This window comes from Ursus maritimus, unplaced genomic scaffold (assembly GCF_017311325.1).
Source record: "Ursus maritimus isolate PB19 unplaced genomic scaffold, ASM1731132v1 scaffold_31, whole genome shotgun sequence".
In the NCBI taxonomy this organism is placed as follows: Eukaryota; Metazoa; Chordata; class Mammalia; order Carnivora; family Ursidae; genus Ursus; species Ursus maritimus.
This window is the reverse complement of record NW_024425675.1, coordinates 26,676,905-26,690,274: the sequence shown is the minus strand read 5'-3', so window position 1 is coordinate 26,690,274 and position 13,370 is coordinate 26,676,905.

Genomic DNA, 13,370 nt, shown 5'->3' with positions numbered 1-13,370 from the left:
TCTCCAGTCTGCCAGCCTCCCATCAGATTTCAGAGTCGCCAAGTCTCCACAATGCAGGAGCCAGTTTCTTAAACTAAAAAAAGCTATAAAACTCTTTATATATATATGACATATATATATATATATATATACACGCACAATATATATACATGTATGTACACGCACACATATGTACATATATACACGCACACACATATATGTACATGTATCTACACGCACATATATGTACATATATACACGCATACATGTATGTACACGCACACACATACATGCATATATATGTATATATATTCTAGGTTCTATTCTATTTCTCTAGAAAACAAGGACTAATGCACAATATTTATTTGTTTATAACAAACATAAACAAATATAATTTGTTATATTTTCAATTTAATTAGGATTCACTTTTTTTTCCCCTAATGGTGCTGTTTACATCAGGTTCAAAGTCTACCCCGTGGCCCTCAGTGATAGCATAGAACACACCAGTATCAGGTAGATGGAAGTCTGTCTTTTGCGGGGGGTGTGGCCTTTGGGTCTTTTACCAGCGTTTCTGAGGTATAACTGACAAAATTGTAAGACATTTAAAGTGTCCAACGTGACCATCTGTTCCGTATACACACGGCGAAACAACGTCCCTGTCGGGTTAATTAACACACCCATCACCTCACATCTCCTCCCCCCCTTTTATTTTTGGTGAGAACGTTTAAGGTCTACTCTCTGAGCAAATTTTAATTAGACAACATCGTGTTATCGACCACGGAAGACTGGGTGTTAAATGTTAGGGGATTGAAGTATTAATGTAATTGTTTTCAATGAGACTTGAAAATTAAAAAAAAAATCTTGTTTGTGATTCTATTTGAGGGACTTCAAATACGAGGAAACCATTACGTGTAATATGAAGTGAGGGTCTGAACTCAGACACAGGAGCTGATGTTTAACAGTAAGGATTAATCGAGGCCCCGATGACAAAAGTTAGCCTCCAACTGGGCCTCGGGTGAGCGGAGACGCATGGGCTTTGTGGCCCCGTGGACTGAGGCTGGAGTCAGTACCCAGGAGGAACGTACACATTCTTTCCTTTCCTTACCTAGGGTGATTTATCAGCCTCTGAGTGGATGTTCTCAGTGTTTGGTGTGCCGGCACATTACCCAGGGAACCTTCCAAGCACAGATGTCCAGTCCCTTCCAGTCCTGCCAGACCAGATCCCCTGACTGGGGGTTGCCCAAGCCATGCCTTTGCTGGGAGGTGGGGCTGGCATCTGGGCATCTGGGCTCCTTCCCCCACCCTTGTGCCTTCCCCTCTTTTTCCTCCTGCACGCATTACCTCTTCAGTCTCAGGGTTTCTCCTGCCCACATCTCTCCGATGGTTATTTTTATGTGTCACCTTGCCAGGGCCACGGGATGCCCATGGAGCCGGGAAAACATTATTTCTGGGTGGGCCTGGGAGGACGTTTCCGGAAGACATTATCTCTGGAATCTGTAGGCTGAGTCAAGACCACCCTCCCCAGTGTGGGCGAGCCCCATCCAATCCTCTGAGAGCCTGAATAGAACAGCAAGTGGAGGAAGGGTGAATGTGTTCTCTCTGCTTGAGCTGGGACTTCACCTCCTGCCCCGGACATCTTCGCTCCTGGTTCTCGAGCCTTCAGATTTGGACGGGTCCTCACACCATGGGCTCCCCTGGCTCTCCGGCCTTCAGACTTGGACGGAATGACACCACCAGCTTTCCCAGGGCTCCAACTTGCAGATGACACAGACTGCCTTCCCCGTGGCTGCTCCGAAGATTCTAAAGCATCATGAGACGAGACGGGTTGTGCCTATAGGCTAACTCCTGCCCTTCGCATCTCTCTATGGTGTCTTACCTTTGCATGAGGGGAGCATGTGGGACGTAAGCCCACCTCAGAGAGAAAATGCAAAATAAGCAAATACTTGCCAAAATCCCCTTTCTGGCTTTCTCCCCTCAGGGCAGCTTCTCCCAGTCCAGTGGGCTTTTTTCCTACCTTCCAGCAGCAAAACTTGTGCTCAGGAAAAAAGCAGAGCTCAGTAATTTATGGCTTGATGGGAATTAACTCAAAGTGTTGTCTGTATAGTAAAAGAGAGACGTCTGTCTTCAGAGGACCTTCTTTCATGCCCTTCTAGAAGGTTGGAAATGATATCTTGCTCTCTCCCATCTTCGGACAGTTTGTATTCAAAAGGTTAAATAAATGGAAGAGAGAGAATACAGGCTTCCATACGAACATTGTGACTAATGGTTTTTGTAACCAGTTTCCCTGAGATTAGTCTCTGTGTCTGAATCGTATTTCTGTAGGAATCTAAGTCAGCGGACTCCTGTAGGCTGTTTTTATTTTGTAGCCAGCTGTCATAATAAAATTGCATAAGTACAAAGGGCCAAACAAGGCAAGGTTCCAGAGAAGTTAGATAATGAACGCCAGGCAAGATCCCATTTCACGTGATGTGATGAGCACTGGGTGTTACACACGATGAATAAATCAGTGAACACTACATCTGAAACTAATGATTGGTACTATAAGTGCGCTAATTGATTTTAAATAAAAAAACAAAAAAAAAATAAAATTGCTATATTAATGGGCAAAAAAAAAAAAAAAAGGAAATATCCCATTTCAAGCTTTAAAACATCAGTTAGAGCTTCTGATTCCCCTAGAACTTCCCATCAAAAAGTAGACAGCGTTTTTAATGTAAAGACTGATGCCCAGATGAAGGCTATACTGATAAGGGAATAATACTGTTCAAGAGTCATTCCCTCATACCCGCAGTGCTGGGACACTCAAGTGTGCGGGCACATTGCTCGTCCATATTCCTTCCTTTTCGTCGCAAGGTCGTATCACCAGGCAGGGTCGGGGAGATGCTGCAGCAGAGGTCTGCCCATCTCCACATGGGAAGCTGAGAACAGGCTTGTCATAACTCATCAAGGTTCTGAGGAGTGTCCACGAGACTTCAAGCTGTAGGGGGGGTCCTAGGAAATTTTAATTGACACTCGCTACCCAAAAAACTGAGTTGCTTTGGAAAAGGAGATCCATCTTTTTTGACTCAGGGTGTTGCTGACCTTCATTCTGTGGGTTTTAAAATTAAATTTAAGCATGAGAGACTATGGACTCTGAAAAACAAACTGAGGGCTTCAGAGGGGAGGGGGTGGGGGAATGGGATAGACCGGTGATGGGTAGTACGGAGGGCACGTATTGCATGGTGCACTGGGTGTTATACGCAACTAATGAATCATCGAGCCTTACATCAAAAACCAGGGATGTACTGTATGGTGACTAACATAATATAATAAAAATATTATTATGAAAAAAAATAAAACATAAATAAATAAAATTAAATTTAAGTAAATGGACCATTTCTGAGCATTTTCTGGCCTGACTTCATCACCCACTTCTCAAAAGGTCATAGAAACTGAACCGGTTCTTGGATAAATTTTTCAGGGCACACGAAAATTCCATTTAAAGGAGATTCATCTGTATGCACCCTGAAATAAAGGACAAATAAGGAGAAGAATCTTGTGTCATTTCAAATGTCTCTTCTTCTTGTTTCTCCCTGCTTTCTGATTTGTTGACCAGATGACTTGTGTTTCATAGGGTTTACCCTATGCCAGTCCTCCTGGGATTGTTGGGAACTAGCCATCCAGTGGGCAGGCCACTTACGGGCTGTCCTGACTTTGAACTGGAAGAATGAGTTTTGGGGAGTCTCTCCAATGGTGCTGCCTTCCACGGAGGCACTCTGAGGACTCTTGGGGTTGGGAGGATACTGGGAAGGTAAAGAAGGTCCACCCACCTTCTCTTCCCCCCAGGCCACACCGAGCTTCATGCAGAAGCATGACATAGTTATACACACTGGGGTTTCGGATACCTTTCCCTTTAAGTCTAAACTGCCAAAAGAAAAGCTTGAAAGCCACTAGACTCTACTATCCCTAATCACTGTTCCTCAACTTCCAGCTTGTTCTGATGTCATTATATGGGGTGAAATTGGGAAATGCTCAAAGGCAGAATCAGACGATTTTGGGGTTGAATTTTATCCCTGATAAAAGATATTTTGAAGTCCAAACCCTCTTGGAATGAAAACTTATTTGGAAACAGAGTCTTTACAGAGGTAAAATGAGTCATCTGGTGGGCCCTCATCCAATGATAGAAAGGGGAAATTTGGACAGAGCCAGGAACACAGGGAGAAAGGCCATGTTAACGTGAAGGCACAGCTGATGCATCTAGGAGCCCGAGAACATCAAAGATGGCCAGCAAAGCACCAGAAGCAGGATACAGGCACGGTGTAGATTCTCTCCCACAGCCTCGGGAGGGACCAGTCCTGTGCACACCTCTCTGACTTCCAGCCTCTGCAACTAGGAGGCGGTAAGTTTCTGTTGGTTAAGACACCCACCGTGTGGGACTTTGTAATACAGTGAGTTAAGAAGCTAGATCGGTAGGAGAAGAAAGGGATAAAGAAAGGGGGGTAATCAGAAAGGGGAATGAAGCATGAGAGACTATGGACTCTGAGAAACAAACTGAGGGCTTCAGAGGGGAGGGGGGTGGGGGAATGGGATAGGTTGGTGATGGGTAGTAAGGAGGGCATGTATTGCATGGTGCACTGGGTGTTATACACAACTAATGAATCATCGAACTTTACATCAAAAACCAGCGATGTACTGTATGGTGACTAACATAATATAATAAAAAAATATGATTATAATAAAAAAAAAAGAAACTCTTTGGAACCAAGCACAGGGTGGAGATCTGAGGCAGATCCGAGTCTTGGGTGGTCACAGAGGGCTGCCTGGAGAAGAGGGTTTCCGTTTAAAGGAGGAAGATGGCAGCCCTAGCAAACGGGGCCAATGGTCTGGAATATAACAGCAGCTAAGTATTACAGTAGCATCTCCTGAGCTGGTCTATGAAGAAAGTAATGCTAACCAAAATGTTGAGTTGGAGTGTTCCTAGAACAAGTATTCAAGTGTGCTTGGTTGTATGCCTTTATCAGGATCAGACAGCAGAACACACCCCCGAACAGTGGGGTCAGGTTCCCAAGAGGCAGAACCACCATGGTTCACTTCCGTGCACGTATCAGGAAACCACTGGGTGGTGATAGCACGTGACCTCAGTGGTCCCCGGCTTCCACTTTCCCCAACAGATGCTCCTAGAGCCCTGATTTAGACACCAGCTTCTTCTGTCAAAAAGACAAGTCAAGTCTTGCCCACTAAGGAACTTGGACAGATCCCCTTCTTCTTAGCACATGGGCTTAAGGAATCTTGAGGTGGTGACTCTTATCTACTTCTCCTGCTCTTCCTCACCTCTTTCTGTCTGCACCCTGCCCTTCCCCTGACAGTCATATGTACCATTTTCTCTCTGACTCCCTCGCCTTTGCACAGGATGTTTCTCTCTCTCTTCTGGAGCACCCTTCCCACTCTCCCTGTCCCCATCTTGCTAAGGACTGCTTGTCATTCTCATTTCTTCTCCAGGGCACCCCCTGTGACCACCCAAGACTCAGATCTCCCTCAGATCTCCACCCCATGCTCCGTTCCAAAGAGCTTCTCAACTCACTGTATTGAAGGCATCTTTCCACCACCGGATCGTCAGCATCTTGAACATGAATGTCCTACATCATAGGACATGAAAGTCGCTCACCATGGGTCCCCAGGGCAGGACACTTGCCTAGCTCAGAGAAGCCTCCCCATGCATTTTGCTGCATAAATAAAGAAATGTCATCTTTAGAGTACGTTATTGCTAGTCTGGTTAGAAGGTAATTAGGGTCTGAAATAAGATAATGGCAGAGATGATAGCCAGGGATCGATTTGAGAAATGTTTAGGCTATAGAATTGTCAATATTTAGTGACAGGATATATGGAGTAATGGAGAACAGAGTATTTCTAAGCTTTCTGACTTGGGTTAACCCGTGGATAATATGATGGATGGATGGATGGATGGATGGATGGAAGGAGGAAAGGAAGGAAGGAAGGGAGGGAGGAATCCTCCTAGTAAGGCTCACTCCTGTGGTGGGTTGGAGATGGTAGGGGTGGTTAAGTGTTGTTATTGGCCTAGGAGTTCCAAGATCTAGATTCCAGAACTCTCTCTGACATACACAAAACACTTTGTAGCCACGGGCAAGTCATTTATGATATCTGGGCCCGGTTTCTTTTTTTGGAAAATATAGGGCTTGGTGGGATTGATGATATGCCTTTGAGCTCAGGTATCCCATCTCTCCCGTCCTTGCAGAATGATGTTGGTCCTCAGTTACCTTCAGTACAATAGAAAGAGCTCTTCTCTCGAGTACCTGGGAGTCTCTCAGGATACTGGCATTCTCCAATCTAGTTTGGGTGTCCCATAAATGCATACGATGACCTCCACTCTCACAAGATACTTTCAGAAATCTGTAGGCAAAGCTGTATAAAGACCCCCTCCCCGGGCAATGCAAATCTCAACCTCAGGCTCACAAAGGAAAAGAGTCCACCACCATGGATGATAACAATGCAAATACTGTGTATTGATTTGTCTTCGCACCTGCTCTTCCTGAAGGGACCTGAGGTGTGTGCTCAGGGGATGACGTGGCACCTCGCCAGTATGACTCTTTCTTAGGAACTGCACAGTGGTAGCATGCTAGGGGAGAAAATTCTGCACAGGGTTTGCAGTGAGGGTCTTTTCCAGAGCATGCTGCTACAGAAACCTTTCCTCCTAATGGGCAAAACATGGAGACGCAAGCAACAGGCAGGAGGCTCTAGTGGGTGCTGGAGGGAGCTTGCAAGTTAAGGCTATTGCCCTATTAGCAAGATGGTAGTTTCTAGAAGAAAAAAGATCTGATTCGTAAGGGAGGAGAAAAGAGTCTGTTTAATTCAGGAATTGAAAACAAAAAAAGAGATGTCAAACCATTCAAGTTCTTGTAGAAATGCAGTTTGGTAAAATGGTTAAGATCGAGGGCTCTGATATTCATATCCAGGTTCAAACACCATTTAGCTGTGTGACCTTGGACAAGGGACTGAACATCTCCTAACTGCACTTTCTCATCTGTAAAGCAGGGGAAATAACAGTGCCAGTCTCACGGGGATGTTACAGGATCAAAGGAGATAAAGATGGTCAAAGTGCTTAGCACAATTATCGACACCCATAAATCCTCAATCAATGTAAGGGATTATACTTTATATAATCAATCAAGGTGTAGAGGCAAGTACAGAACCATCCTTATCCTGAATCTCTTTTTAAATGAAAACCTGTATATACTTTTCTTGGCTTTTGCCAGCGGGGTCAACCTCTTCCGAACAGACAGATTTGCATGTTATTTGTGTTACCTGTTCAAAACAGGGCAAAGATCCCAGGGATGTAACTTGAGCCCTGGATTTATTTTGAAGAAAACAGTAACAAAATGGCTGCTGAGATCACTCCAGGGTGTGTGACCCACCACCGCACGGCAATTTCCAGAATTCAAGGCCACGGCTACTGTCCACAGACGAGGCAGACCCTTGCTGCACCCTAGAGGGTAAGAAGTACCCACGACCTCTGAAGACAGCAGCCTCTGATTCTCATTCACCAGTTGCTTAAGAGGAAAAAAAAAATCCATGCCGCACAAGTTTACAGACAAAATTTCCATTGAGGTTCAATATTATTCTAAAAATATTTTGTTTCTCTTTTAAATGTATGTTTGGGCAAGTTTCCTCTCGTTGATGCGTGAGGAGGCTTTGCCCCATGCCCACATCCAGGGGAAAAAAGGGGAAAAGTACACTTTGTAGATTTCTGAACACAATAATACAGTGTCAAGTTCTAAATAAATATCGAAACTAATTTCCACACAGGGAAATCCACTTGCAATAAGTAACTGGGTTGGGGAAGGAAATGAAAGAGCCCCATTTCTCAACTTGAGCACGACGCATACAAATCCTCGGGCTTGCCAGATGGATCTCTGGGTGACCGTGTTGCTTGCTTGTTAGCACGGAGATGATAGACGAGCTATTTCCAAAGAATATGTACAGCCCCTGTAGCCTAAATCAAGTGGAATAAAATCGGAATAAAAAGCATACTTAGTAAATAATAACAAGGACTAGCCATTGAAGGCTTCTTGGAGGACAGCCAGGTGGTGGATAGGAAATAGAGAACATTTTTTATCATGCTTTATCCTATAGATGGAGTTTCAGTCACTGGCTGTGCAATTCTATTCAAACCTCACGTAGGTCATAGAATTGTTTCTAGAGCACAGAACCTCAGGGTTCTAGAACTCCGTGGCTCAGTTTCTTCCTTTGGAAAATGAGAATGCTTCTTAGCACCCACATCAGAGGATTTTTGTTGGGATTCCATGAGCAGGTGTAATGGAGGCACTCAGAACAGTGCCGGACACGTAGCTAGCTCTCTCCGCCGTGCAGGCTGTGGTTGGGTGACTGTGGCCTGGCCACCACCCTCGTGGTTGTTGGCGACCCCTCCAGGCCTTGTGTCTGCAGAGAGCTCACCAGAGCCTCGGCCGTGGGTCCCCAGACTTTAGAATGTCGTTGAAGAGGAGAAGTTCACATCTGTAGCACCGTCCTGAGATTGATTGCTTTCTGTCTTGGTCAAGGGAAGCCATTAAAAACAAAACTCCATCCTCTACCACGACAGAAGAACTTCATCAGGGAGTAAAGAGCAAGTGCTCAAATGGAATGAAAAACCTTCATGAAAAACTCCAATTTCCCTACCTCGTTTTGCTGCAGACAGTGAAAAGCTCTGGTGAGCTCCAAGAGCCCCACTGCCCCACACTTGGGAACTACCATCCCATGGGACAGAAGCCCACATGGACAGGCTCGGAGAAGACTGAGGTATGCGGGTTCTCCAACAGGCACGGACTAAGCCTCCTTTGGCCAGTTTGTACTTCTTCCTGAAAAATGTTTCCTATCACACAGGAATTTTATATTCCAGGTTAGCAAAGGGTCACTCACCTCTGAATGGGATAAAATTGAGAAAGGAGGCCCAAAGCAATTCAGAAAGACAAGATACAAGGACCAGGAATTAACCAGCAGCCAGTCATCTCAACACTCTCCAACTTGCATTCTTCCCTGAACTGCCTATTCGGACTGTCTTATTATTCTTGTCCTTAAGTGAGTCAAGTTTTATTGGGCTTTAGGGGAGCACTCTGGGGTTACATCATCAATGCAGCGGCCAGGCCCTCTGCCCTGTTCCAGGTGTGTGAAGCCTGTGAGGCGCCCAAAGCAAAACCATCAGAACAAAGACCAAAGGAAATAGGCATGGGGCAAAAAACTCCAGAAAGAATGGGAGGAAATAGACCAAAACGTTGCTGATACAAATTAGGATGAAAAGCAATTTTTCTTCTTTTCTTTTTTTTTTTTTTTTACTTTCAAAATTGTTTCAAAGCCCATGGCAGTCAGTACACAGAAGGAAGCATGTGGGTTTTGCAGTAAGACTGGGTTTGTCGCTTCTAGCTCTCCAACCTTGAAGAGATAATTTAGCCTTTTTGAGTCTCAGTGTCCTTACGTAGAACGCTGAGAATACTAATAATACCTAGGCCGGCAGGTGTATAGTGTTTAGACCAGTGTTTAGCACCTGGCGGCTGTGGAATAAATTATACCTCTCCTAGAAAACACAATTTCATTTTGTGAAATAGCTAGGGCTCTCTTCTTTCTTCAAGGCCAACTTGATGCCGACTCTACTAGCATATTTAAGTAAATTAAAAACCGCACTGGAAAATTAGGGGTAGACTTGGTCATAAATTACAAGGTGGCATTGGATGAGCCTGGTCCACAGGAGGCATCCACCACACACGAGTTGATGAGGAAACCAAGCAATTACCAGGGAGGTCGGGGGGTTTAGTTAGGAAGCCACATTCACGCAGCGGGACACTGACCATGAAGCCTCCCCAAAGTGGCCGTGAAACGCTCCTTGTTCTAGCCCTCCAATCTCTGCTGTGAAAATCACTGCTTCCCACCGTTACTTGTAACACCCGGATTGTCAGATACTATGATTGCTGAAAGCAGGCCTACATTTATCTCGGTTGACTTTAAAAATGTCTTGATTAGAACCTTATCGAAGGAGTCACCAGTCTCCCTGATCGCCGTGGAGCAAATTGTGAGGTTGAAGGCTCAGGTGGGGTAGCTTCCCAGGAGCCCGAGAGTGGAGTGCCGGGGGTGGGGGGAGGCCAAAGGGACTGGCCAAGCTCTCGCCACATCCTTTGTGGCAGGTGCCAGCCATGGTGAGATGCTCTGAAGACTTGCGGCTGACCTCGATGGCCTCCATCCACACCGAGAGAAGCACTCCCACAGAGTGCCGTCGTGGATTCTGAATTCTGATCGGGCTACACCTGCTTTCCATTTACATATGCCACAACTCCTTCCCCCCTGAATATGCGCATTTGTAACTGAGCAAGAGGACGCCTGTGCAAGTTCCCACATGCAAATAGGGCCAAGACGGCCTTGCCACAGACACGTGGAGAAGACACAGCAGCAGCAGTACCATTGGAAATGACTCTTCTGGAACCACTGGACCCAACTGTTCAGCTGCCTATCCTGAGAACACCATTAAGACCATTGAGAAAAACCAAACAAGAAGAATTCCTTTTTTCTGGGTCACGGCCCCTGCGGAGGCAGAAGAACCCGACACGTGTACACGCAGCTGAAAATACTTCATAATTTGTACAATTACAGGTTCTTCTTCCTAAGTTGTTAAGGTGCCCCCAGCTCAGCCATTTCCTCTGACAATACTTTTATGGTTTCACAGGACTTTCCCCTGTCACCAAGCCATTGCTGGAAATTCAGGACAGAAAACACTGAAGAAGAAGGACCAGTCTCCCTTTCGACTCAAGGCATCCATTGGAACCTTGAGCAAAGAGCTCATTAGCAAGAAGAGAGGAAAATCCGGTTTCCAACTTCCGGTCTTTGAGCTGCAAATGTTGATAGCAATTTCAGCCACGAGCTTCTTTCATAAATGCTGATATCATCACAGCACCAGAATGGCCAAGGGGTGCCTGATGCCATGCTCCTTTTGAGTTCCCGAAGCTGCTAAGTATGACTATTTGCCTTCCAGAATAATCACCGGAGCAGCCACGTTGGCTGTGAGGGAAGATGATGTCTAATAAACATGGTGTTTAACCTGTCCTGGGGAAGAGTCTGGTTTTATTGTTATTTTTTTTTCTACTAGGATGAAAGAATACAGTTTTTCATTGTTTCTGTAACATAAATTCCCTATTGGCTTTTAGGAGAATTATTTGCTCACAAAGAGAGAGAACAGGGTTGGAGCAAACAACGTTTTGTTTTTCATTTTTGGTGGGCAGTGTCTTTCCAGCCGATTTTGCAAGCGCCGGGGTATGCCTGTGAGGGCTGATACATGTAGTGATTAAGACAGGAGTTTCACAGAGTCAGTGAGCCCCAGGTGTAAGTGAAGGCTCTGCCTCATACAGCTGCATCTCCCTGGCAAGGGCTTTAACTCCTCTCTGCCTGCCTTTTCTGGACTGTGAAATTAGTATGCAGGAGAACCCGATCACAGCACGCTGCTGTAAGAGCACAGAGTTATGCAGAGCACCGGATACATGACAAGCACTCAATAAATAGCAGCTTTTACTACCTTTATATTTATAATAGTTTCCCTTTTTCACGGTGCAACAGCTGCTTCTGGAAGAAATGCATTGCTTCCCTGAATTCTATGGAGGATCTTCTCGCCCAACACCTCTAGAGGGCAGTGGCGTGCAGTGCCCTGTGCTGATCTCTAATGCGATCTGACTTCCAGAATGCTTTTCAGGAAGCACTTTCCTGGGAACTTTTCTGGGAGTTTTGATTTGTTCTGTCTGAGACATCTAGAGGAACCAATATTCGTGACACAATTAGTATCAAATTCTTGGGGGAACTAGGTGGTATTTCAACAAAAAGTGTTAATATTAACAATAATAAGAATGAGAACTACCATCATTGAAGGCCTTCTCTGTGACGGTTCTTCCCTACAACAGAAATCATACGTCTGCTACCACTAATCCCCACAGCAATCTTGCAAAAGCAACATGCCCATCCTCATTTTACAAATGTGCAAACAGATTTATAGAGGTTAAGGAATTTTCTTTTGTAAGGATGTTGTGGATGCATTCGAGATTTGAATGCAGATCTGTCTCCTTTTTTTTTTTTTAAGATTTTATTTATTTATTTGACAGAGATAGAGACAGCCAGCGAGAGAGGGAACACAAGCAGGGGGAGTGGGAGAGGAAGAAGCAGGCTCATAGCGGAGGAGCCTGACGTGGGGCTCGATCCCATAACGCCAGGATCACGCCCTGAGCCAAAGGCAGACGCTTAACCACTGTGCCACCCAGGCGCTCCAGATCTGTCTCCTTTTAAAGCCATGTTCCTTCTGTTCAAAGACATTGGTAGAGGGTTTACCAGTTGTCTCTTGTAAATTATTCTGCAGCAACAAACAACCCCCAGCGTTCAGTGACTTATAATCACCAAGGCTTATTTCTCACTCGTGTTATGTGCCAGCAGTGGGTTGGCTCTGGCTTTGCTCTGTCTTCTTTATTCCAGGACCCAGTTGGAAGAGTAGCAACTGAGATATGCTACTCTCATGGCAGAGAGGAAATACCAGTGCTCCATGATGGCTCTTGAACCTTCTCCTCTACCATGTTCCCATTTCATCAGCCGAAGCAAGTCATGTGGCCAACCCTGATATCAATGGAGGGGAGAAATATCAAGGAAGGCCTTGTAGGGATGGATCTGGTAGAGAGAGTAGTATTTTTTTAAAAGAGATTTTATTTATTTGAGAGAGAGCACGAGCAGGGGGGAGGGGCAGAGGAAGAAGGAAAAGCAGACTCCCTGCTGAGCAGGGAGTCCGACATGGGGCTCGATCCCAGGGCCCTGGGATCATGACCCGAGCCGAAGGCAGATGCATAACGGACTGAGCTACCCAGGTGCCCCTAGAGTAATAAGTATTTTAAACAAACGATATACAGTTGATCCTTGAACAACGCAAGGGTTAGGGGTTCCAACCACTATGCAGTGGAAAATCCACATATAACTTTTGACTCCCCCAAACTTAATTACTAATAGCCTATGGTTGACCAGAAGCCTTACCAAGAACATAAGCAATTGATTAACACATATTTTGTATGTTACATGCATTTATACTATATTCTTACAATAGAGAAAAGAAAATGTTATTAGGAAAACCATAAGAAAAATCCATCTACACTACTGTACTATATGTATAAATATATATAGAGAGAGAGACCGGCGCAGCTCAACCCTGTGTTGTTCAAGGGTCAACTTTAATCTACCATAACATGTCCTCACCTCAGGATGGTGCAGTGTGTCAGAACAATGAGTTCAGTCCAATCTGTCAGGTTTAGAAGGTACATACTGGACTTGGAAAAAGTTCGAAAAGTTTTGCTAAACTTATATTGTAAAGAACTCCAAACACTTAGTCAAGGCATTCA